Here is a 26,847-nt window from a genome sequence, read left to right as displayed (position 1 = left end):
ATTCTTAAATAGTAGAACAACAACAAAAACAACAACCAGAACTCTTCCTAGAGCTGGACGCCTGGTCAAACTGAGCAATCGTGGAGAAGGGCCTTGGTAAGAGAGATGACCAAGAACCCAATGGTCACTCTGGTTGAGCTCCAGAGATTATGTGTGGAGATGGAAGAAACTTGCAAAAGGACAACCATCACTGCAAACCTCCACTGATTTGGGCTTTAAGGCAGAGTGTCCAGAAGAAGGCCTCTCCTCAGTGCAAAACACAAAAAAGCACCTAAAGGACTCTCAGACTGTGAGAAACAAGATTCTCTGGTCTGATGAAACGAAGATTGAACTGTTTGGCCTCAATTCCAAGTCCCACGTCTGGAGGAAATCAAGGAAATCAGGCATCGCTCATCACCTGCGCAATACCATCCCAATGGTGAAGCATGGTGGTTGTAGTATCATGTTGTGGGGGTGTTTTTCAGTGGCTTGGAACGGGGGACTGGTCAGGGTTGAAGGAAAGCTGAATGCAACAAAATACAGAGATATCCTTAATGAAAACCTGTCCAGAGTGCTCAGGACCTGAGACTGGGCTAAAGGTTCACCTTTCAACAGGATAATGACCCTAAGCACACAGCCAAGACAACACAAGAGTGGCTTAGGGACAACACTGTGAATGTTCTTGAGTGGTCCGGCCAGAGCCCGGACTTGAACCCAATCAAACATCTCTGGAGGGACCTGAATATGGCTATTCACTGACGGTCCCCATCCAACCTGACAGAGCTTGAGAGGATCAGCAGAGAAGAATGACTGAAAATCCCCAAATCCATGTGTACAAAGCTTGTCGCATCATACATAAAAGTCTTGAGGCTGTAATCGCTGCCAAAGGTGCAGGGTCTGAAGTTGATTTGAGGGTCTGAATACTTATGTAACTGTAATATATATTTTTTTCTTTTTAATAAATTTGCAAAGTTATCAAAAATCATTTTTTTGCTTTGTCATGGGGTATGGAGTGTAGATTGATGTAATAATAATAATAATAATAATTTAAAGCATTTTAGCATAGGACTGCAACATAAAATGTGAAGAAAAAAAAATTAATGAGCCTGAATACTTCATGAATTCACTGTATATATATTCCAGTCTGCAAAGCAAGCAAACAATGTATATATATATATATATTGGGTGTTCGCTGTCCGTTTCTGCATATCACGGCGGCTCATTGATTCGAACTCGCAACTCCAGGGGTGGTAGTCAGCGTCAATACTCCCTATTTTAGCCATTATTAAAGATTTACACATTTTAATTTCATAACAATAATTCATAAAATTTAATTGTGTAAGGTTTAACAAATGTAAGTTTTTAACAATAGTTTGGATAATGGCAAAGCATCCATATGCTTTGGCATTAATTTAATTTTCTCCATGTTAAACATATTTAAATAGATAAATAAATCTAATCTAACGCGGCGGCTCATTGTTGCTTATCGCGGCCAATTCGACACGTTTCGTGGCCGAACCACCGGTGTCCCGTTCCTGTCTCCCGATGGACATTCTGCCCCTGATCGGCCCAAAAGTGCATCCCCTTTTTTCTCCAATTTGGAATGCCCAATTCACACTACTTAGTAGGTCCTCATGGTGGCGCGGTTACTCACCTCAATCCGGGTGGTGGAAGACAAGTCTCAGTTGCCTCCGCTCCTGAGACCATCAATCCGCGGCTCTCATCACGTGGCTGATTGTGCATGTCACCGCAGAGACTCACAGCATGTGGAGGCTCACACTACTCTCCACGATCCACACACAATTTATTACGTGCCCCATTGAGAGCGAGAACCACTAATCTCAACCACGAGGAGGTTACCCCATGTGACTCTACCCTCCCTAGCAACCGGGCCAGTTTGGTCGCTTTGGAGACCTGGCTGGAGTCACTCAGCACATCCTGGATTCAAACTTGCATCTCCAGGGGTGGTAGTCAGCGTCAATACTCCCAGGCCCCCTTATTTTAGCCATTATTAAAGATTTACACATTTTAATTTCATAACAATAATTCATAAAATTTAATTGTGTAAGGTTTAACAAATGTAAGTTTTTAACAATAGTTTGGATAATGGCAAAGCAACCATATGCTTTGGTATTAATTGAACTCATTTTTCTCCATGTTAAGCATATTTAAATAGATAAATAAATCAAATTTTAACCATTTGCTTAGAATAAACGTTCCAAAAAGAGGTTTTTGCAGTGATGCCATAACAGAACCATTTTTGTTTCCCCCCAAAACACTTTAATTGAAAGTGTCCTGAAAGAAACTTTTTATAGTCTAAAGAACCTTTTTCCACTTCAAAGAACCTTTTGTGCAATGGGAAGTTTCCATGGATCTTATATGTTCTTTATTGAACCATTCATTCAGATAATTTATTTTTATTTTGAAGAGTGGGCTATATTGTAAAGAAAACTGTGCCTGTTTCTGTGGGGGAGAGACCAACTATCTCAATTTCGTTGCTATTATCATTAAGGGCAGTGCATCTTGGCTAATATTAGTATGTATTTTTAGCGTACCATATCATGTCAAGCACAGGGGACCCTTTAGTAATTTCGTCTAGGGTTGCACTTACTTTGGCCACACACACACAATGGCAGACCTCCCTCCGCTGGCGTTTACAACAAAGGATTCCGCAAACAACCAATTAGAGTAAGGGAGAAGACCGAACACATGGCCATTATGATCACCTAATACTTGTCCTGTATGTTGAGGAGAGAATTGTTGACGAGTTATTAAAGAGATGTTAAAGAGGCAATGGTAAGGGTGTTGCTTGTTGCCGCTGACTGGATCTCTGTCACCTTCATCCAAGTGGGACCAGGGAGAATTTGCGGTAACCGCAGCCGCCCAGATGACAGTTGGTGTTGAAAATAAAGTAACGTATAACTCCGAAAAAACATTTAAAATATAAACTTTTTTTTATCTTTATACTGAGAAACGTGATTATGTGTTCCTACCTGTCTTCATTGAAAACTTATGAGAGTTTATTAAATGCGCAATTACGCACGTTTGTAATGGCAAAAGCGGTTGGACGGGTAACGATGACACTGTTGGCTCTAAATATTTGGCACTTTTGATATCAATACTCTCCACTTAGCTGACATAACATAATGCTGCTATAAAAATAACCAAGCTCGGGTTAGGGTACAGATAAAAATGCGACTTGCCCTTTTGTGTCAGTTTGGACACACCATAAGCACCAATAGGCGACCGAGGAGGCAACACATGATCATTTCTGTGTCCGTAACCTTGGAGGAGATGATAAAAGGTGTCCGGCCACTTCACCCGTTCAGTCCCTGTTAAGGTCAGTTACCAGATTATGACTGGACACTTTATCTTATTTAATTTGCTTGAGAATTTGTTTCTAGTGCGATAATAAAAACCGCATTAGTAAATCATAAAATGTCCTCGATAGCAATTTCTTAAAACTAAAATAATAATAGGCTAATAATAATAATAAGAAGAATTTCAGTAAATAAGGAAATTTAGTTTTGTCAAATGTTGAAAAATAATCGAAACTGTAATGAGTAATTACAGGAATGTTTATTTGTATTATTAATTTAGTTTTAGCCATATTATATTTCTTATGCATGCATTTTGAATTAAGTTTACAAGCTATTTCTTTTTCATTTAAAAAAAAAAAAAAATTGTTTGTTTTCTTTTCAGGTATCTGGAAAGTCAAGTTTTATCGGATCTTCAGTGCGTAACCGAGCAGTGGATTTATCATCATGTAGACTTTTGGATATGAAGGAGTTCAGTGAAGCTTCTCCCTTTTTGCGCAAAAGCGACCTGGAGCTGCTGGCAGCGCAAACGGTGGCGTTTGATGGTAGTCGATTGCAGACAACACATTTTCGAATGACTTCAGCAAATGTTTGCCAACGGATACAAACACTTTTATTCTCTTTGAAATGCTTGCCTCTTGTACGCAGCGGCTTTTAAGTGTTCGCACTTGAATGCTAGAAGATTAACTTGTTAATGTTGAACAGGGCATGTCAGAATGAATGTTGCCATTTGAATTATTGGATTTATAACAAGCAAAGCAACGAAAAACTTTGTGGGCGTCTGGAGAATAGTTTTTTCACTGTCACGGCTTCCCTTGTGCGCAGGAAAGAAACGCGCTTGGATACCATGAAAAGGACACGCGTACATTGAAGTCGAAATCATGGAGATCGATGGTGACAAATTTACCGTTGAGACGAAGGATGGAAGGGTAGCCTACATTTAAGATATACCCTATGCATTTAAATTTCATAACAAAATTCTGTCACACTGAATTGCGTAATTTTTAACCAAATTAATGTAATTTACTCCGTTAAACGTTACGCAATTCAATTTGATGGAATTTTGTTATGACTCTTAAAAATAGGCCTTTTTTGAGTGATGCACACAAGTGAAATTTAATTTGTGTTGTAAAAACAATCATACGAATGTTATCATTGCACTTTTCTTAATCTTTTGTTAACTTTTTTATTATGTTAAGAATAGTAATTTTGAGTGAGTGCAGATCTCGTTTCAACTGTAATCAAATTGTAGGCCTAATAATCATTATATAAATAATATTTTTTTTGATCATTTGCTTTTTAATACCTCTCAGTAGTGTCTAACCGTCAAGGAGGATGACATCCAACAGTTTGACATGATAGAGGACATGGCCATGCTCACACACCTGAATGAAGCGTCAGAGGCTACAGCAGCTGGATGATCTATGTGAGTACATCACAGCACAGCTCAAAGCAAAGAAAAGATCTGCCCTTTCTCACTAATCTTTGATGCCGCAAATAAGCTGACCGGAGCATAAAACAAAGGGGTAGCACTATTCATAGAACTTTAGCCTCATATAATACATTCATCATTTGCCTTTGCCAAAGGACAAATACAAGTGAATTCCCAAGGGGCGTATCCTTTTTAACTTCCACTGTCAAATTACATGTCTAATGTCATATCAGGAAGGTTTCCTGAAGAGCATTTAAAATGGCTGATTGGTTCTTTTCATTTTTGTCCAGACTGCCAGCGATACCTGTGATTCATCTTGTCAAATGCACTATTTTTCTTTCTTTCTCTCATGCAGACCTACTCTGTTCTGTGTGACCATGAACCCCTATTTTGGCTTCCTGTCTACACGGCCCCTGTAGTGGCTGCCTACAAAGGCAAAACCCTGCTCTGAGGCTCCACATCATATCTATTCCATCTCTGACAATGCCTACAAACACATTCTGTGCGGTAAGTAAAAATGAAGGAATGCATGTCTCTTTCCTTTCCCGCTGCAATAACGTATAAAGTAGAGATCATTTTCTCCTGAACGCTTTGCCACCTCTGTGTCAGACAGAAAGTGTGTTTAGGAAAGCCTTTATGCCTTTAAAAGAATGTGTTAATGTCTTCCATCACAGATCGTGAAAATCAGTCCATGCTAATTATGCAAGTTTGTAATTTTACATACCTGAGCGCAATCATTGTAGTTGGATTTCCAGTCTGGTTAGAAATAGGAGTGTTATTGAAAAAGGAAAAAACTGTAACACTTTACAATAAGGTCCAATTTATTAACATTAGTTAATGCATTAAGTATCATGAACTAACAATGAACAATATATTTTTACAGCATTTACAAATTTGTGTTAATGCCAGTTTATAAAAATACAATTGTTCATTGATAGATCACAGTGGATTAACTAATGTTAACTTATACATCTTTTGATTTTGAGAATGTATCAGTGTATGTTGAAATTAACCTCATTAACAAAGATTAATAAATATGGAAACACTTTCAAATAAGGTTATATTTGTTAAAGGGATAGTTCACCCAAAAATGAAAATTCTCTCATCATTTATTCAACCATCCCAGATGTGTATGACTTTAGCATCTGCTGAACTAAAATGAAGATTTTTAGAAGAATTTTGCAGATCTTTTGGTATATATAAAATCACTTCAGAAGAAATGGATTAAAACACTGGTGTCACATTGCTTAATTTGGCACCCATTCACTTCCATTGTATGGAACTAGAGAGCTGAAATATTCTTCTAAAAATCTGAATTTGTGTTCTGCAGAAGAAATAAAGTGATACACATCAGGGATGGCATGAGTAAATGAGAGAATTTGTATTTTTGGGTGAAATTTCCTTTAACATTGGGACAATGTTACAACTAACAATATTTTTTACAGCATTTTGTTAATATTTCTTAAGGTTAATTTCAACATGTACAAACACATTTTAAAAATCAAAAGAAGTTTATGTTAACATTAGTTAATGCACAATGAACTTACTTGAACTGACAATAAACAATTGTATTTTTATTAACAACATTAACAAAGACAAATAATTGCTGTAAAAATGTATTGTTCATTGTTAGATCATGATGCCTAATGCATTTATTATTGCACATTACCTAATGTAACCTTATTATAACGTGCTACCATAAATGATGGTCATATCATTTTTTAGGTCATATTAACTAATGTAGTTATCTACTGTTAACAGATGGAACCATATTGTAAAGTTTTACCGAAAAAACTAAATTCAGCTATTAAGAATATAAAAAATAAAAAATAATTCTCATGGTCTTTGCGGTGGTATTTTGCTTGCTATTTAATTTTTCAAATATGTCTTTCCCCTCAATGATTTATTGGTACGCATAGGGGAGAATCCAGTGTTGGCAAAACAGTAAACACAAAATGTGTAACTCAGTACTTTGTCATAGTAGCGGCTCTGAGTGAGGCACCAACTAAAAAAAGAAGTCTCAACGCTCTATCGGTTTCCCTCACCATCATTCCCCTCTTCTTTTTTCAATCAGCTTTTTTTACCTCTCATGCTGACTAGAGTTAATTTTCATTTTGAAGTTAATCCTCATTTAGGTGTCCGGCACATTTTTGCAAAAACAATACTATATTAACATATTTTTCCTATACACATAACTGTTATGAGATCTAGAGTGAGGTTTGGCTATTCCATCCCTCTGCATATGCCTTTGAAATGTTCCTTTGTTTTGTGGGGTTGAGCTGACTCGGTCTTTCCCAACACATCTTCCCCACATTTGTCGTCCTTGTTTTTTGAAAAAGTTTTAATTTTCTGTCAACGTTGTGATGAAACTAATTTAATTATTTTTGGTTTGAAGAAACCAAGGCTTTCAAACTTTTCACTGCATCATTTTTTTTACTCTTTGTGGCTTTGGTAATCATAGGGTGTGATTGTCAGATCCTTTATTGTATTTGATGTGAGCAAACAAAATAGATCATAACAGTTCTAATTCATAATCTATGTATCTGTGAATCAGCTTTTATTTGCATTCTCAGTTATGGACAATTATATTTTTCTGTATTTCTGTTTTTGCAGATACCAATTATTAACTTATAAGTACAATTCAAACCTTTAAATACTTTAAAATTGAAAATTAAAAAAGATGTTACACGCTCTATATCACATGTTCACATTAATCAAGCTGTCAATAGAAGCTGTGAAGTAAATACACTTTAATAAACAACATACTTATTTTTTTTAAGGCCCCTGATAGTATAACAGGGATGAGTATATTTTTATATTAGTGGACTTACTGCATAAACTGGAATAAAATAAGATGAAAAAAAAATCTAAATTACAACTTCTTTTCCCAGGGGATTTTAGAAGGCCAGATAATTGAAGCTAATCCTGCCATGGAGGCGTTTGGAAATGCCAAAACTGGGAGGAATGACATTTCATCCCGTTTTGTGAGTATTTGACACCTAAGACAAAATAGTCCAGAGTCTCAGAGCTCATATGCATAGTGAGTGTTGTTACCAGATTGTTACACTAAATTGAAACAAATGCACATTATCAAGCTTGGTCTTGACGTTTTGTTTTTTGTCTTATTGGGGTAAATTGAGTTGGCCTTGATAACAACCATATGCGTCTTGTTATAATAGGTGATGTGCTGATCAGTTCATCAAGATCCATTTTGGACCAACAAGGAAAACTGGTTTCACTGATATTGGCATATGTAAGTAAATGCTTCAAAGACTGATGATGTCATTCCAATTTGTCAACCCAAAATGTAAAACCTAACAATGCAGTGTTTTTACAAATTATTAAATTGTATTGTTTATTTTTTCATATCCGTAGATCTTTTGGAAAAATCCAGAGTGATGTTTCAGCAACCTGGAGAGTGAAGCTACCACATCTACTACCAGATTATGTCACAGAAGCCTGAACTTCTTGGTATTAATATTTTATATTCTTATTATTAGCAACAAATTCAATCTTTCTTTTTGTAATAATGAATGTAATAATTGTCTCACTCTTAAACTCAAAGGTTGTTCCAAACCTGCATAACTTTCTTTCTTCCATGGAACACAAAGGGATGTATTAGGCAAAATATCATCAGTCACCATTCCCTTTCACTGTATGGAAGAAAGATGCATTGAAAGTGAATGGTACGGTAACTGAGAAATGTATTCTCAGATTAACATTTCCATTAATGTTCCACAGAAGAAATTCATATGGGATTAAGTGGGATTTAATGTGCCCCCCTCTCTACAAGTGCATCAGTGATTATCCAAGTTTTGAATGTCATCACCTTCCAGTATTTTTGGCTCCCACCAATCATTTACACATAATTATTTATGATTTACATTTTTCTGATATTTCAGGTGCCGATAAGGCCTCCTATCTGATATGTGTTAGCTCAGCAGCTCTCATAAAGGGTCTTCTGCACCCTAGTGAAGGTGGGCAAAGAGTATGTGTTAAAAGGCAGAATGTCAAACAGGTGAGAAGTGATTTAAATGATAACTTTTATTTTATTTACAATGATCAGTTCCATATATTATAATAATATATTGTTCCGGGTTCAGTACAAGTAAAGCTCAATTGACAGCATTTGTTGCATAATGGTGATTACCACAAAAATAAATTTTGACTTGTCCCATCGAGGTTCCAGTGAGACAATTACAATAGAAGTGAATGAGTCCAATCCATTAACATTACAATACTCACTGTTTCAAAAGTATAGCCACAACACAAACAATATGTTGCCATGATGACATAATGCTGTAAACCCTAAAACAACCATAAAAATGATGATTTAGATACCTTTACAGCTCAAATAATATACAAGTTTTAACAGAAGAATTCACGTAAGTGCTTTTATAATAGTATAAGCTTCACATTTCTGCCTTTAAACCCTCCAACAATTGTCCCCATTCACTTCCATTGCAAGAGCCTCACTCTAACCTCGATTTTTTATTTTTTATTTGTTTTAAATTAAAGGAGGACGAGTTGAATGCAAATGCTGTCAATTGAGATCAACTTGTATTAAACCTGGAATATTATATTTATTAAACTGAAAGAAAAATGAATGGTTACTGTTTGGGGGAATTTTGCTATGCCACTAATAATGCATGTTGAAACCACTGACATTTACTGTTGATCTGTGCTAAGATAGAAGGAAAAAGCAGTTTGAGCAATCAGCCTGGTATCCAGGCAACTGTTGCAATCCATGTGAGTGACAGCTGGTCTTCATGTGCTTTCTGAATGTGTTCCACATGCATTGTGTGGGGTTTACCAGGTTAACTATGCATTAGGAGCCCTGGCCAAAGCCACGTACGACCACATGTTTAAATGGTTGGTGAGGCATATAAATAGGACACTCTACACTGTTTTGCCATGGCAGTTCTTTATCGGAGTGCTGGATATCACCAGTATTTGAGATCTTTGAGGTAAGTGACTCTCAAAATTCCACAACGCACTGATCTAGATTTCCGTCCGCATTTACGCTCAGTGCTGTACATCTGTCATGTGAAATCTCTCAACAGCTCAACAGCTTTGAGCAACTCTGCATCAACTTCACCAATGAGAAAATGCAACAGTTTTTCAACCACCACATGTTCATCCTGGAACAGGAGGAGTGAAAGAGAGACAGCATTGACTGGACTTTTATCGACTTTGGGCTTGACCTTCAAGCCTGCATTGACCTTGATGAAAAGGTATTCGAAAAACACAATCGTCAAAAAGAGTGACTCATTTCATTAAAGCTGAAGTGTGTAATTTCTGTGCCATTAGCATCACGAAACTGAACTGCAAAATAATCACTGTTTTCAAAATGATTCCATAAATCTCCCGCTGTCTACATTAGTTGTACAAACAGATAGTCCCTCCCTAAACTCATACCAATGGTTGAGCGAATGTTGCTGTGTCAGCCAGGACAGTCCGCTCAAACAAACAGAGGAATGTTTTGAATATGTTTAATAATGCTACAGCGATAGTGTTAGTTCCATATTAAGCTGGAATACGAGAAATAATTTGAACATAGACAACTGTTACAATTATAGGCTAATCTTAAGGAATATTATAACCAGTGTTTGGGAAGCTACTTTGAAACTGTTGCTTTCTGAGCTACAAGCTGCTCATAATTTAAAGTAGTTAAACTTGTCAAGCTACTCTTAAAAAAAAAAAAAGTTAACTACACTACAAGTTACCACAAAAAGTGGTACATCAAACTACATCAAAGCATAGAAAATATAGACATAGAAGGTATTTTTTTATATATATTACAAAGATAATTAGTCCCCCAGTTATATATTTCTTTAAGGCAACAACATTAAAACGAACATATACATTTAGATTTAATATAAAATAATAAAACAAAAACAAAATAGAAAAAGAAGAAGATATGGATTTAACCACTGAAGTCTTATGGATTACTTTTATGCTGCCTTTATGTCCTTTTTGGACCTCCTGAGTTCTGGTCACCATATCTGTGTTCAGCAGAAGACATGCACATCTCGGATGGCATGAGGGTGAGTAAATGATGAGAGCATTTTCAATTAGGGGTGAACAATCATTTTAAGGTTGCACAGGGGCTCAAGAGAATTAGTGAATCATTTATGTGAACTAGATTTACATGAACTATCAGAACAAACCAACTCACTAAAGTTTTACATTTACATGTATGCATTTGGCAGACGCTTTTATCCAAAGCAACTTACAGAGCCCTTATTACAGGGACAATCCCCCCAGAGCAACCTGGAGTTAAGTGCCTTGCTCAAGGACACAATGGTGGTGGCTGTGGGGATTGAACCGACAACATTCTGCTTGACAGTTTAGTGCTTTAGCCCACTACACCACCACCACTCTCATGTGAACTGAAGCTGACAATTTACTAATTACAAGGTATTCTTTTATTCTGACCGATTAATTTACACGAACTGTCCGAAAGAACCAATTAACTTAAATTATTTTGTTTTCCCAACACTACAAGCGAGAGAGAGAGAGGACGGTTTAGGTGAGCGTATTGGATTACTACATAAGTTCCATTGCTGAATTCAAAATACAATGTGACAAATTTACTGTTTTGTGATGCTACACCGCTAATCTTTGGAAAATGTAGCTTGTTCCTGGAAAAGCTTAACTTTTGTGAAAATACCTAAACTACTGTCAAGCTATTAAAAAATGTAGTTAAGTTAGGAGCGTCACTAGTTTAACCTTTAAAGCATACCTCCTCTCTATTTAAAAACCCAGGACCTCATCCATTTTTTGGAGATGGGTCCACATCCCTTTAGTATTCCACAATCAATCTCTTATAAATAGTGTAACACACACACACACACACACACACTTGCAAAAGAAAAAAAACATATAATGGTTTAAGTACCAAAAGTGTATAAGGTCATGAGGTACAGTACTGTACGGGGCAGTGGTGGCTCAGTGGTTGAGGCTCAGGGTTACTGACCAGAAGGTCGGGTGTTCAAGCCCCAGCACCACCAAGATGCCACTGTTGGGCCCTTGAGCAAGGCACTTAACTCCAGGTTGCTCCGGGGGGATTGTCCCTGTAATAAGTGCACTGTAAGTCGCTTTGGATAAAAGCGTCTGCCAAATGCATAAATGTAAATGTAAATGTACTGTGCAAAAGTTTTAGGCACTTGTGAGAAATTTTGCAAAAAATAAAAGTCTCCAAAAATAATGCCATAAATGGTTTTCATTTATCAATTAACATCATATAAAGTCCAGTAAAGATAAAGCTAATTCAATATTTGGTGTGACCACCTTTGCCTTTAAAACAGCCCCAATTCTCCTAGGTACACAAGGACACAATCTTTCTTGGTTGTTGGCGGATAGGATGTACCAAGCTTCATGGAGATTTCACCACAGTTCTTTTATCCATTTAGGCTGTCTCAACTGCTTCTGTTTCTTCATGTAATCTCAGACTGACACAATGTTCATTTGGGGGGATCTGTGGGGGCAATGCCATCTCTTGCAGTGCACCATGTGTACATGTATTTTTCCTATTGACACACTAAAGCTGAAGATATAAATAATCATCTTACGACAAATGTTTTTGTGTTTTACACAGTACAGTAAGAGTGTAGGTTTTTTTTGGCACTTCCATAAATTCTATTTTATCTATTTAAAATTACTATCACAGGATATCTATTTCAATGTGTAACGTACGTGTAACTTGTGTTTATCTTATGTGTTATGTGTAGTTTCATGTGTTTAACAGCCAGTTACATCTAAGCTTTAGATTTGTCCTGATCAGTTGCATTATCTCCTTCATTTATGAAAATTAAAACAAAGTATATCGAAAAATACTTTATTTTATTATTGTCAAATTGTCTAAATGTTACACTATCTGGGCATTTTGTTCATCCATTTTTTATAGATATAAGTGCCGGGTCTCCAAAGACCTGAAAGTGTTTGTGAAAATTACCATGCATTTAAGGGTTAGGCTAGGAACTCCCAAACAAATATACAAATTCAATATGATAATTAAAAAAAAATTGATTACCACAGAATATGCTAAAATTAGCTGTTTTTATCTTTGTTAGCCATTAGGAATTATGTCCATCCTTGAAGAAGAGTGCAAGAGTGCATGTACTAAAGCAACCGACACAAGCTTCAAGGCTAAGCTGATTGATAATAACCTTGGCAAGTCCGCCAATTTCCAAAAGCAAAGGCCGGACAAAAAGCAAAAGTTTGAGGCTCATTTTGAGCTGGTGCACTATGCAGGAGTGGCGAGTTTCTACCTTTAATTGATCTAAGGGTCTTAAAAAGGTCTCTTAGTAAATAGTCAAAATTTGCAATATCATTAATCAGCTGCACAAAGATTTACTTCAAAATTTTACCTGAATTACAGGTGCCACACAATATTATTGGTTGGTTAGACAAAAACAAAGACCCCCTGAATGAAACTGTGGTAGCCCGTTTCCAGAAAACATCCAACAAGCTAGTCTGTACAAGCATTATGTTAGCTCTGATTCAGATACACAAGCCATAACCTTAAAATGGTTCTAAAATATGAAATACGAATTAAACTAAATTTAGTGTTTCCTTTTAGTCTCGGACACAAAGACAGGGAGCAAGGAAAAGAGGAAAAAGGCTGCTTCCTTTCAGACAGTGTCACAGCAAAACAAGGTGGGAATATGACCAGATTTTACTGCTATTTGTTCATTGAAATGTTGTAGAGATGTAACTGAACAACTCTTGAGTGCTGAGAGGGAGGCAGTTAAGACTTGCTGTGATGTTTAGAGAAATTAACACATGAACATCACTTTAAGTCTGTGCTGGCTCCTATTCTGTCTGTTTCCACAAAGAGCCTCAACAAATCCAGGTAAGCCTTTTCACAAAGAGAGGAAACCTTTGCATTTGTTGTCACTAAATTAATTTACTTTAAGCATGGTTAAATATGGGGTACTGCCATACAACATGACTTATCAGACTTGTTGTACTGTTTCAACTTGTATTGTATCTTGATTGTGTGGCTTAATTGCATCTCCTCCGACTACAGGAGAATCTAAACAAGCTGATGACAAATCTGCAGATTACTTATCCCCATTTTGTGCACTGCATCATCCCCAACGAGACCAAAACGTCAGGTGCTGTAACCACTGTGCACTTAAACAACCACACTGACAGGCTGTTGATGAAAATTACTATTTCAAAGAATACATTTTTTAGGTCTTAGTCATATGCTGAAATAATGTTCTGAATGAGAATCAGAGTTTCTATCTTCAGTATTTGAGCCTTACATACATTTCCATCCATCTCTAGGGATCATGGATGCTTTTCTGGTGATGCACCAGTTGCGCTGTAATGGAGTGCTGGAAGGCATTCGTATCAGTAGGAAGGGATTTCATAACAGAATTCTCTATGCTGAGTTCAAACAATGGTGAGAAGAGGAACTATTAAAGATGAAACATGTCATTTTTTGATGTTTATATTCTCTCGTATCAGCATAATAGTCAGAGTCTACTAGAAGTAAGCCATTTGTAGGCTGAGTGTGGGGCAGGACTACCTGTTTGTATAAGAATATACTAATTGTATTAGAATAAACAATTAGCATATTCCTCCTTTTCAAAGGTATCACATTCCAAACCCTCATGCTATTCCCGATGACAAGATTGTGGACAACAGAAAGGCTGCGGAGAAGCTGCTAGCTTCACTGGGTATCGACCATAATCAGTACCGATTTGGACATCCTAAGGCAAGTTGCTCTCAGACGTCACTCAATAAAAGATGGCATTGTATGTATCTCAGAACACAGGACAGTTTTGGTTATATCAACCAGTCGGTGTCTCTGCACTAAAGGTGTTTTTTAAAGCCGGTCTTCTGGGGCACTTGGAGGAGATGAGGGATGAGCATCTGGTGAAAATCCTCACTCTGCTGCAGGCCGCCAGCCATGGGATGCTCATGAGGATGGAGTTGAAGATGACGGAGAGAAAGTAAGATATGATTTCTTCTGATTAAGTGATTCAACTTCAAGATCTCATGATTAAAAGGTAGGACTACAATTATTTTATTTTGGAAGGTTTAATATTCAACTACACCCAACTTTTGCTTTTAGTACATACAAAGGTAAAAGGGCTTTAAATCTCAATACCATATTCTTAGGCTGTATGTGAAATATATGACTATCAATGACTTAACAGTAGGACTGTCCATTGATAATTTGTTTAATAAAATGAATTACTAGACACGCTGATTAATTAATCAAATTAGTTGCATATATCAATATTTGCCGAAAGCAGTTGATAAAATCGGATCTCGAGACCCCTGCATTCTGTTGTGCTTCGTCTAGTTGTCAACATGTCATGGCTCTCATTCTGTGGCAGCACTGCTTGTGAGGTTTGATGAGACGTGCTGACTGCCCCATGCTGGTGCAGCTTATTAGTTACATGTAACTAAATTGCTCCGATGTTAAGAAAATATGTACTTTTATTACAGAATTTTTGTATGTGGTCTGGAGGCATTTTTAATTGTGTTATATATTTAATGCATTATTTTTTATATAATTAATTGCAATAAATGAACACATTAAATCAACAGCCCTTCCTAAGAGACAAAGGATATTTCTCAATGCTAAGAAAAAAGAGAACAGATTTGGATTCTTATGAAGACCAGTTGTCACGACCCCGTGTTGTCTGCCCCGTGTTTTCTGTTTCACTCGTCACTGATCACGCTCCATGTCACGTTTTCCTTGTTGTCCACCCCGTGTTTCACTGTCCTTGTCTAAAAACTACAATTACCACAATTCCCGGCCTCCCTCACTGCCTGCACTCATCATTGTTCTCACCTGTGTCTCGTTCAGTCTTCATTGTGTCTGTGTATTTAAACCCTGGTTCTTTGTTTAGTCACTGTCGATCGTTGTATGTTGAAGGTTAATGTTATCGTTTCATGTTCTCTGCTCCAGGATGTTCCTCATGTTTGTCAACGTTTGCCCTAGATGTTAATTTGTGTTCACTCGAGGTTTCCTTATCGTTCATGGTTGTTTTTCTCACTGGTATACTTTCTGAATGTTGTTTCGTGCTTTAGTTTAATTTTTCCCATCATGGACCTTTTCTTTCGTTCCTGTGTTTGTTTATTTTTACTTGTAATAAAACCGCGTTTGGATCCGCACTTCTGGTCTGTCTTGTCCTGCTTCCACACCAGTTGTGACACCAGTCTTGCCAAGCTACCTTGGAAGAAAGAACTTAGAAATTGAAATAGAACGCATCTATCGCAAGCATTGAGATGCAGCGAGATCTTCCTGTTGACCGTCCCAGCACATTTTTAGCTAGTGAGAGAAGTACTGGAATAACCACACACTGGTGACAGCATTAATATCATCACACCAGTGAGGATTTGCAGGTGACACAGAAACTCTCGAGGGGAAAAAAAATTATAATTGTCCTTTGTTTGCAACTGTACCACTATGACTTCTGGGATTTCAAATGGGTTCTTGCTCACAAGTCACTATCTGATGCATCCTCGATATTTGGCCGGATCAAGAACACATCCGGGCAATTTTATGCATTCTCAGTACTTGCGTTCTTGAGTATTGGAATCAGGGGCAGAGCCTTTCATTTATCACAGGGTTGCAGCGGGGAAGGGTGCAGCGAACAGTCTGTGGTAGCACATTGTTGGTGGGGGGGTTCCTTGTTCCCACCCTGGACAGATGGCAAAATTACCAAGCCCCCATCCCTTGTCAAACAGTGAACCAAGAGAACATATATTTTGACATAAAGGTCAAAATCCCCTTCAAAGATCTCATCCTAGTACTGGCCTTGTTGCACGTATAGGAATCAGGATTATTGATTATCATCCAGCGATGGATACATATAATGTATGCTGCCTTCAAAAACCAACAGCATGATACACAATGCATGTTATGCAAACATTGAATGTTTGAAGCCTTCCTACCAAAATACAGTATACTACTTGAAAAGGCAGTGTTTTCTACTATTGGAAACAGCCATGACTTATTCATAAATTTCTGGTGGAAAAAAGCTGTTATTAATCTCCAAATGTATATAGATCTAAAAGATTGTTCTTCGATATATTACTTTTTATAGAATTATGTTTATTCAACTACACCCAACTCAAAGATATATTAGAAAAAGTGATTCCATTCTCAAATTTTAAGGTCTGAATAAAAGCCCTCACACACACACTTGCGTACACTACTGATGTTCAACAGGTTCACTCCTAATAAAATTGGTCAAAAAGCTGTTGTCACATGATACCTCTCATCCCTCAACATATGAGAGGTATTTTGGAGCCATGTGGATGGAGTGTGTGAGGCATGTGTCTTCAAACATGCATTTGTCCGTGTGGTCATACATTCCGACACTCTTTGAAACACGTGAAGTTCTCCATGCCCACATCTATGACCTCCACCCTTTCCTTTTATTAGACAATGCAAGCGGTGTCCTTAAAGCCAAGAGGCCCGCTGGGTCACATAGCAGCTGCTTGCCCACCCTCCTCACTAAAAATACAGACCAGCACCCATCTGTAAGGCTTCTTTTGCCAAGGCGCCTGTGCCTCTAAAGGACCATGATGAAAGCATATCTGCAACTGGCAAAGGATTAAAGCCACTGGTCCAACAGAAGGCCTCAGTTTCTAAAAAATATTAGACACTTCACCTTTTGGGTGGCCTAGGGCACAGCAGCAGGGCAGCTATTTGATCAGACTAGTATCTCCGACAGACACTGCAGTCATCCACAAACATTTAACCACAGCAAGCACATGACATCTGAAAGTCACTCCAGTAATAGACTAACTAAATTAGGCCTCATTTCATTCATTCATGGACATAAGCCAGTGGGGTCGTATGGAGGTGACACAGTCTTACCATGATGTGTAAACAGTTGGTGGTTTCATGTGGTCAACACAGTTGTTTCGCCATAAAAGTTTTTTTTATAAAAAATGAAAAGGTAAGATTGCAGAATGTTTGTGTACAGTACCAGAGAATAAGAGAAAAACTGTAAATGTGACCTTTAAAACCAAAAATTTTAATTATACTGTGAAATATAAGGGGAATTCATATTTTCTTGTCATTAGGGAGGCTCTGATGAAAGGTACATTCAGCGTAGATGAGGCAGTAAGTAAAAAAATAAGTTCTCATTTACCGATGTCATAGTTAAAAATTTACTATTCGCAGTCATCCATGATTAATTTAATCCACTAGTGAAAGCATCTACCTACATTGTAATTTTCAACTGGTCTGTATATTTTGGAATTTGTGTTGATGGCAAAAATTCCCAGTTAGATTACAAAATCAAAGTTTGATACCAATAAATTGTGAAATACAAAATAAAATCAGGGTGTTAAGATGCTTGAACTTACTTCTAATCCATCTAGGAGCAAGACAACCTGGCAGATGCAGACTGCTGTGACCTTCTCATAAAGACCAAGATCCAGATAGAGGCCAAATTGAAGATGATTGAATGTCTAGAAGACGAGTAGATGAATGCTACACGCTCCTGTAAAGAAACGCAGGCTGGAGGACGAGTGTACAGAGCTTAAAAAGGACATAGATGACTTGGAGATAACTTTGGCCAAAATGGAGAAAGAGAAGCTTTCCACTGAAAACAAGGTGAGCTCATTTTATTGAAGAAATATAAGGGTATACAGCTTAGTGACATCTAATTATAGGTGAACTTTGCCATAGATGAAGAATCTAATAGATGAGATGTGCAGCTTTGGACAAAACAATTCTGAAGCTTACCAAAGTGAAGAAGGCCATCCAGGAGAGTCACAGCTTATGAACCCTTCATCTCCAACCAGAGTTAAAACAAAGCTGTTCTTTTCTTTTTTTTCTTGTAGGAAAGATTTGGAAATTAACAAAGTCAGCTCAAAAATCAAAGATGAGCAAGCCCTAACAATCCAGCTTCAAAAGAAGACCAAGGAATTACAGGTAAGTAAAACTAGGGCTTATAGCTCTAATAAAAATCCCTAAAATTGTCTCGCTATCAGAAATATTGATTCACATTTGACAATGTGCATTCACTTTGCTCCAGGCTCATATTGAGGAGCTTGAAGAGGAACTTGAAGCAGAGCATTCCACTCGAGCCAAGATTGAGAAACAGCGAGGCGAGAGAGCTGGAGGAGCTCAGCGAGGAGGTGCCCATCTGCCCAAATTGAGATGAACAAGAAACGGGAGGCAGACTTTCTAAAACTGCGCCCTGACCTAGAGGAGGCTATGTTGCACCACGAGGCTATGACTGCTGTGTTGTGCAAGAAGCACCCATACAGCGTGACTGAGCTGAGTGAGCAAATTGACAGCCTTCAGCATGTCAAACAGAAGCTGGAGAAGGAGAGAAGTGAGGCCAATGTGGAAGCCGATGACCTCACCTCCAATTTAGAGCAGCTGGCAAAGAGCAAGGTGGAAAATATGACCAGCGTTGCATTGCATTCTCACATTCTGATCTAATTTAACAAGCATTAAATTAGCATTGACTATAACTCTGAAAAATTTTATGCAGAAGCTGATTTCAGCTGAGCTCAATTTTAAAACCATGTCAGCAGGTGGGATTTTACACGCTCTCATTTTGGATATCCTGTTACAGGCTACAACTGAGAAAATGTGTCATCTATATGAGGATCAGATGAATGAGTCAAAGCAGAAGAGCTTCAAAAAGCAGCTCAGTGACACCAACACACAGCAAGCCCATGCTCAGGCTGAAATCGGTATAGCAAAATATTACTCCTTTATTGACAAAATTCAACCTTAAAGACCACATGAAATCCAATTGGAGTTTTGTGCCTTTTAGTCCACACCTATTAGCTATAAAGCCATCTATAGGTTTGTGTCCTCAAAAAAGTTGCCAAAACTAATATGAGTAGAGATACGCATATAAATGTACATACTTCCTCTTCCATAAAAATAACTAAATAATTAATGAATCACTCATTCTGCACTACTCAGATTTGTGTCCAATCAAATGCTCACTTGAATGAGAATGTCCCGCCCTCTATTACCACCTGCAACCGACTAGCAAGTAGCAAATCATAGCTGTGGTTCATGGCTGTGTCAAACTAGACTATTGCCCTTCAATATATTCTGCCCAAGCTTCCCGTTTCAATAGTATAAAGCTACTTAGAGGACAGCAAGGGATTTTTTTTCTGAAGTAGTTTTGCGTTCCTTTCGCAACAGTTTTGCGCTTCTTCACAAAATGTTTTGCAGTCCCTCATAATACTTGTGTTCCCTTTCAATACGTTTTGCATTCCCTTATTTTTGGTTCCCTTGCAGTAGCGTTATCGGTTCTTATGAAAATGAATCATGGTTTTGCCACAGCAACTATATTTTAACCATTAAATTTGTAGTAAAACAATAGGAATATTACAGGGAAACCAAAACTATGGTAATAAAAATCATAATCATTCTGCCAAAATAAAAAAATGACTACATGCTTACTATAGTAACTCCATGGCTAATTTATACTAGTTAACAAGCACCATGGTTTTTAAAAACATACCCTTTAAAGTTAACCATGGCTTAGTATAGAACTGACTGTGGTAAAAAAATAAAAATAATAAATAATAAAAAAACAATTAAAGAGCCATGGTTTTAAAAAGAATTGTACATGTACCACAAATTAATTATGGTATTATTATATGCTATAAACTATACTGTATATACTATATATTACTATATGTTAACTTATTATTATATACCTAGATTCTACAGTGAACACTCTGCACACCAGCATACATTGCATCTACAGTACCTCTACATCTGCATCATACTCTCCCCATAGACTTGTTTGTGCAACAATATTCTGCACTTCCCCATTCACTATAACGACAACATTTTGCATCTGATCCAGTCATCTCAATCACCTTCATGAGTATCATTATTTGTGGTATATTTATATTTTTATGTATTTTTATCTTCTTATATATGCTCTCTTTTCTAAATGTATGCAACAGCCAGTGGAAGATAATAACCATGTTGTACTTGTAATAAAGAGCTTGAACTTGAAGTTTTCCAATTATTGTTATGTTTATTACCATAGTTTCGGTTTTCTGTATTAGTACTATGGTTTTAGTGTAAATAGGTTAAAATATGGCTACTGGAGTAAAACCATGTTCAATTTTGTGGTTATGGTTTAACAACAAATACCATAGTTCAATTATGGCTACTGTACTAAAATCATGGTTAATTTTTGTAAGGGATGGATAGTGCTATAATCTCAAAATAATTGTGAAGGAATGCAAAACTATTTGCATCCAGTTGTAAATAGCACCTGCCACACAGTGCACCCCAATAATCTAGTAGAGTAGAAATGTACAACAACTGCATAGAAAGCATCGCTGCAGTGGCATGGGTTGTAACGCCAGTGCAAAAGTGCAAAAGCCTTTTTGTGTGGGCAACCTGGGTTCAGATCCACCTTTGTCCCACTCTTTTTCCTATTCTGTTTCCTACCTCCACTCTCAATAATTTCTTCTATACTTATAATAAAAAAATATATAAAAAGGTAGTTTTACTACAGTAATATTATAGTAACCATGTTTTTTTTGGCGGTAGCCATAGTTTTGATGGAGTGAACTATGCTGTTGCTATTTTAATATGGTGTTAATATAGTAACCATGTTTAATTTTGTTTTTACTATGATTTTACTACAAAATACCATGGTGATACTATTGTTACTGTATTAATACCATGGTTAATTTTTGTAAAGGAAGGTTAGGGTTAGGGGTTGGTGTAGGGTGTCTGTTGGACTAAATAAACACAAAACACACTGCAGTGATACCGTATGTTATTATTAACATAAAATAGGTGGTGCAATAGTATCTATCATTATTTGTACCAGGGTTATAGTGTAAATAATATTTGCCACTATTTGCACTGGGGTGTAAATAGCAACTATCGGGCAGCCTAGCTCCAGGGTGAAAATTGCAAACTATTGCGAGGGAATACAAAACTATTTTAAAAAAAAAGATTCCCCCTGTCTTCAAAGGGGCTCCATACTATAGGAAATAAATCAACACAAAGAAAACTGTCATAAAGTGATTTTATGGGGTCTTTAACCAGAACTACTGAGACATCTATGAATTGACTTGAGAAATCTAGTGTCCTGCAAACAATAAGCCTTTTTTTTTTAACATTATTTTACAGCAGAACTAGGCAGAAAGCTGGAAGGATGTGAAACGCTGGTGTCTCAACTGCAGCGTACCAAGAACTCCCCCAGCCAGAACATTGAGGACCTCAAGAAACAGCTAGATGAAGAATTCAAAGTAAAGGATACTGTAAAATGACAATTCTGCCCTAATGCCTCATTGACCATGACATTTGACACAGCCTCAATGGTGTTGATTTGGCTTCTGCTCCTTTCCGTCAAAGAATGCCTTGGCCTATGACCTGCAGTCATCCGGACATGATTGTAATCTACTGAGGGAGCAGTATGATGAAGAGCAAGATGCCAAATCTGAGTTGCAGCATGCCCTGTCCAAGGCCAATGCTGAGGTCACCCAGTGAAGGACCAAGAACAAGACAGATGCCATTCAGAAGACAGAGGAACTGGAGGAAGCAAAGTGAGTGTGTGTGATGAGGACAGAAAATTATAGCTTTGTGGTACAATTGAAACTGAATCATGAATTCTTTAACTTGACAGGAAGTTGGCCATCCATCTCCAGGAGGCTGAGGAACAAGTCGAGGCATCAGATGCCAAGTGCTCCTCCCTTGAAAAGACCAAACATCAGATGCAGTCAGAGATTGAGTGTCTGGTAATAGATCTGGAGCGCTCTAATGCAACCGCTACTGCCTTGGATAAGAAGCAGAGGCAATTTGACAAGAATCTTGCCGAATGGAAGCAGAAGTACATGGAGTGGCGGTCTGAGTTGTAATCTTCACAGAAGGAGTCTTGGAATCTGAGCACTGAGCTGTTTAAACTCAAGAACTCTTATGAGGCTCTAGACCATCTGGATAGCATCAAACGCAAGAATAAAATTAGGTTATGATTTAAGCGGCTTCATGAATTGTGGTTTAGAGATAAAAATCAACATTATTGTCAAAGATAAAAACTGAGATTGAGCAATGCAGAATTACAACCTGACTGACCAAATCAGCCAGGGTGGGAAGAACATTCATGAGCTCGAAAAGATCAAGAAGGGCTTGGATTTGAAGATGATATTCAAGCAGCACTGGAGGCTAAAGTAAGTCTCTGCTTTGCCACAATTATATTTGACATGGAAACTGAAATTCACTGAATTTATATTTATAAACAATTAACTTGAGCCTTCACTTGGACTCCAAATTAGAGACTACAGGGAGAAATATTTTCTCTGAATACCACAGCATATTTTAGATAAAAGGGGGGGTGGGGAGGGGCGGAAATTATGTTAGCTTGACAAAGAAAACAAACTGTTATTCTTCAAATGTCGTTACTTAGAGCTTACGAGTTACATTCACTAAACCCGGCACAGACATTTAGACTGTTCTAGAATAGTGTGCCGTGTCTTTTCTAACTAATCAGACTTGTTTTCATACAGTGAGTGGATGATCAAAAAATTCCATAGACTCACATTGACAGAATGTTCAAATGGGCCAATGGAATGCTCGTTAATTCAAATTGTGATAGGCCGCATCCACACAGATACGTTTTTGTTTGAAAATAAATACATTTCGATATGCTCTCTTACACACTGGAACAGTGTAACATTAATTTTGAAAACGTGCTGCATAAATGCGTAATTTTCAAATGGACTCTCTCTCTGTCTGTCTGACTTACTGTTATGCCTGCATATCCATCAAACTTTACAATTGTAAATCTTGTTTAAACTTTCAGACAAGTCTTTGTCAAACCAACATCAAGAAAATCTTTACCTATCTAGTTCTTTTGAAATTGGCATTTACAGATAGACAAAAGTTGGGTCTTTTTTTAGATCCACGTTCCCTCCTTGGCTGACTGTAATTAATGAATAAACAAGAAATTTTAAATGTGCATTAGATGAGAATGACTAAATGATCTAGGACAGGGGCCCCCCAAATACCACTAGGTTCTGGCCAAGGCCCCCCTTTTCCATGATGTGTTATTAAACCCATCGACAATACTACGGCAAATGTAGAAATAAATAAATAAAACATTTAGGTGAACATCCATTAACCTTTATTGGTGTTGTAATAATAACATTTGTATGTCAGATCTTCATATATGGTAAATTAATTTCAACATCTTCAAATCTGGTACAGTAATTTCAACATTCAACATTGTTTCTTTGTGTGTCAGTGAATGGAAAAAGAGAGAGATCTTAACAAGAGGGTGTGTGTGTGTGTGTGTGTGTGAGAGAGAGAGAGAGTGAGAGAGAGAATATCAATGGGAGGGCTGGGCCTGGTGGCTCCTACACAGTTTGTCAAGCCTGGGCTTTATGTCTGTCAGTGCAACACGCATTTCACTCTCCACATTTAGACGTGCTCTGTATTTTGTTTGAATTACTTTTAAAGTTGAAAAACCAGACTCACACAAATAAGTGATTGCAAAAGGAAGAAGGCATTTCAGAGCACTCTCAGCTAGGATTGGAAAGTCATTTCTTACATACATCCAGTAGTTAGAGAGGGAAAGAGCCTCAAATTTCATTTTTAAATCCCATGAAGTAGTCATCTCAATCAGCTCCTCCTGTGATTTTAAGTCCAGACAAGAGCCTACATCAGGGGCAAATGGGTTCCTTACCCAATTTAGATGGGTTCTGTCAAGGTCAGGGAAATAGTCTCTGAAATATCCCTGGAGGTGCTCCAGGTGGGATTATATCAGTGGAGAAATGTTGTCCAACTCGCCACCAGATGACAGCAGCTCTTGGTGTAATAGTGGGAACATTTCTGTAATTCCCTCCTTGAGCTTGTTTGACCACAGCGTAATCTTCAGGGAAAAAGCACGCACTTTGTCTTGCATATGCACTATGTATGTGTCACACCCTTGCATGCTTTGGTTAAGCACATTCAGATGACAGAAAATGTCAGCCATATGCAAGTTTGAGAATCCAGGCTGCATTTGAGTCATTCCACGAAACCGGTACGATTTGGACTTACAAATTTTTGGATTTTTTACCAATATATATTACTTTTCTGAACACACCACAACATTAATGACATATTTAACTTCCAGAAAAACATATTTTCCCACCTCAGGCATCAAATCCCTATTATTATTGGTTATTATTTTAAGATATGGGCACTATTAGTCTTCAACCCCGTTATGGACAATATATGAGCTCTTTGAATGTGATTATAAAATGTATTTGTAATGAAATCAACATTTTCCTATTAATCAGATGTCCCTCACACTAATTTAGTAATTGCAACTATAAAAGTTACATAAAATCTCACACTTTTGCTATACTAAAGCCTGAAATGGGCACTTTTTGTGACAGCAACCTCATCATTTTTATCAAAGATGTGGCTAAACTTCAGAATTTGAACTAAAATCGGTATTCTTATGATTGCTCTAAACATTCTAGACTAAGTTCAACAAGCATTAAATTACTTTTTCATAAACGTAAAAATATAATTAATAAAAATGTACATGTGACAGGGTTGAGACTAGGGTAACGGGGTTGAAGAGACAAATACAGCTTAACATATAAATAGTTCTTTTTACTCAAATTGACTGTAATATTTTCTATAAACACTGTATTTCATTATGTAACAAAGAAAGACAACAAATATAAATTGCAATTGAACTGAGTTTTATTAACCCAACTGCAGGAAAACAATAACATAGTATACATTAGAACTGACTGAATAGGTCCTCAAAATAAAACATATAAATTTTGCTTTTTTGATGTCTGTGTGTGAGCTTGTGTTTGTGTTTGTGCGTGTACGCGTGGCATTCAAAGTCTGGCCCACACCTCTTTCAAGATCTCCACATGGCGCTTTGTCACAGGCTTTGGGGGTGGAATGATTTCAAGGACGTCATCAAACAGGTACCAGAGGATATCATCCCGAGCCGGCCAGAAGAATCGGTTTGGCCCAACACGATGCATACATTTCACTTGGACATGCGTTTCATCTGTGCTAAGGATGATGCCTGGATACAGCTCTTGATCATATCTGAGCATGCACCACTGCCCAAGCAGCTCTGGACTTCCCCACTGGATTTCCTTTTCTGGCTGTGGCTGTGGATTCCGTTCACTGGCTGGCTGTGGCACAGGCACAGCAGTTGGTACCTTCCAGCCAAAACTGAAACACTGTGTGTTGAAGCACTTGCAGTTAAACTGCTTCTGTGTTGTGCACATGCAGCTGACATCACGGTGTATCAGTTCTCCTGGAGCCAGAGTAATCACCTGGTGGATTCTCATTGTTCCCGGGACTGCTGGTATTTGCTGCGGCATTTTCTCCATTGCACTCTCAACATCCTCACTCTTCACAAAGAACAGTTTCACTGTTGTGCTTGTCTCGGTCAAGGCCTTGAACAGCTCGTGTGCGTCCGGGATATCACGTCCCTTTGCCACCATCATGTCAGCGGTTCTTTTAAGGCTCCCCGACGCCATCCGGGGCTCCTTTACCGTGACTAGCCTCAAAAAATTCCAAGAGCCAGCCTTGAATCCTCTTCTGTCTAATTCTGTGCTAAAAAGGAAGAAGTTGCCTCGTTGCTTATACTGAGTACAGGGGCCATCACTAAAAAGTGCAGCACAGACACTTGTGGATGTGTGGCCTGAAGGTAATCCAGCACTGGATTGAGGTGTTGCCAAATTGCTGGAGGGCCTTTATGTCTGCAGGGGGAGATGGTGCTGAAGCACACAGGCTCTGGTTTTCCACCAACATACAATACCCCTGTATGCAAAGTGGCCTGCTGGTGTGAAGCCCCAAAGTGGACTGCTTGGATCTGGGAGCTGTATTTGCAGCTGTAATTTTCTGAAAAGTCAATATGTATCAAGGCCTCTTCCCCTGACATGTTCCTCTTCAGTTCGCGGGAGAAGGCATACTGCTGCTTGATATTGAAGTGATGCTGTTTGAACCGCTGTATGTAGGTGTGGAACAGTTCAGTGAGGTTCTCCTGTGTCCCCTCCACAGATTTCTTGATGGTGACCTTGACAGTTGACCTCTCTTCTCCCTCTTTCTTTTTATCCATCTCTTTATCTTCTGTTACCCACTGGGTGAAAGACACTTTGTTCATA

General features: G+C 37.8%; 1 pseudogene; it reads left to right on the top strand.

Annotated features, from left to right (window-relative positions):
* Positions 1-3,428: 3,428 nt before the first annotated feature.
* The window catches only part of LOC127632711 (myosin-7B-like), a 28,995-nt pseudogene continuing 5,576 nt past the window's right edge, over positions 3,429-26,847 (top strand).

Source organism: Xyrauchen texanus, chromosome 39 (assembly GCF_025860055.1).
Source record: "Xyrauchen texanus isolate HMW12.3.18 chromosome 39, RBS_HiC_50CHRs, whole genome shotgun sequence".
In the NCBI taxonomy this organism is placed as follows: Eukaryota; Metazoa; Chordata; class Actinopteri; order Cypriniformes; family Catostomidae; genus Xyrauchen; species Xyrauchen texanus.
Note: the sequence above shows the minus strand (reverse complement) of the source record. Positions and strands in the feature narration are given on the sequence as shown.